Source organism: Penaeus monodon, chromosome 27, assembly GCF_015228065.2.
Source record: "Penaeus monodon isolate SGIC_2016 chromosome 27, NSTDA_Pmon_1, whole genome shotgun sequence".
NCBI classification, from domain to species: Eukaryota; Metazoa; Arthropoda; class Malacostraca; order Decapoda; family Penaeidae; genus Penaeus; species Penaeus monodon.
In genome coordinates, this window is record NC_051412.1 from 28,285,032 (window position 1) to 28,285,403 (window position 372).

Consider the following 372-nt stretch of genomic DNA (forward strand, 5'->3'; position numbering starts at 1 on the left):
ATCTATGAGAGAGACGCCTGGGCATCTGATGTCAGCTGGTTGTATACCTGTCTTTATGTCACGTTATTTTATGTCATTTATTGGTGTCATCTTATTTTGCCTTTGCCTTTATCTCCCTGTGTTATACTTGGGTGTGTTTTTTGCCGACGTTACATTTATTCTTCTTCCAATAATCGTGATTGAAAAATTGACGCATTTTTTCCTTCTTTTATTATGTTGTTATCTTTCTTGATGTAAATGTTTTGATGGCTTCCAGATCGTGCACGTTTGTTCCTATTTCACTATTATTGGCCTTATCTTTCCCCATCTCTTATCTTCTGTACTATGGCTATTAGTAGTGTCATTGTTATATTACAGCATGTAGGAAATCAA